Here is a 615-nt window from a genome sequence, read left to right as displayed (position 1 = left end):
ACGCGGTGCAGGGCTGCGAGGCCTGGCACCGCCGTGGGGAAGGGGGAGAGGCATGGGCACGCAGCTGCAGAGAACTGCCTGAGCAGCGGGCACTGAACTGTTCATGCGGGAATGCCCCGCCCACGGGGGAACATTGCTTGTGTAACGAAACCACAGGAACCTCTCCAGCCTTTGAGCTCGGGGGCCCAGGCACCAGGGGGTCAGCCCCTCGGCCAGTCCTCAGCTCCATGCACAGGGAGCGCCACGAGGCCAGGAGACCCCGGCTCCGCGCACACAGCGTGGCGGCTCAGGGATGCTTTGCTGGGACGGGGAGATGCAGCTGCTGCTACTGGGGTGCAGGGCTCGCAGGAGCGACCATGTCTCGGGGATGTGCAGCCGGGGACTCCGGACAGGCTGGAGCCACTGTGACCCAAGGGGAGGCTGCCCTTGAGGAGAAGGGACGAGGCTCACGGGGAAAACGTGTCAGAGACACCACCGGGCAGTGAGAAGTCACGCCAGGGAGCATGAGAGGGAAACAGCTCAGGGAGCCGCAGCGCCGGAGGTGGGGGACAGGCGGGGTGGATGGGCCTGGAGAGAGCTGAGCACAGGTGCCCTCCGGCTGCCTGCGGCTGCGGA

General features: G+C 67.6%; 1 protein-coding gene across 6 annotated transcripts in view; it reads right to left on the bottom strand.

Moving 5' to 3' along the window:
• CLN8 (ceroid-lipofuscinosis, neuronal 8) overlaps positions 1 to 615 on the bottom strand; it is a 22,458-nt gene that overhangs the window by 4,884 nt on the left and 16,959 nt on the right. The window lies entirely within an intron of this gene.

This window comes from Myotis brandtii, unplaced genomic scaffold (genome assembly GCF_000412655.1).
Source record: "Myotis brandtii unplaced genomic scaffold, ASM41265v1 scaffold646, whole genome shotgun sequence".
Classification (NCBI taxonomy): domain Eukaryota; kingdom Metazoa; phylum Chordata; class Mammalia; order Chiroptera; family Vespertilionidae; genus Myotis; species Myotis brandtii.
The sequence above is the reverse complement of the archived record's forward strand: the minus strand, read 5'-3'. Positions and strand labels throughout refer to the sequence as shown.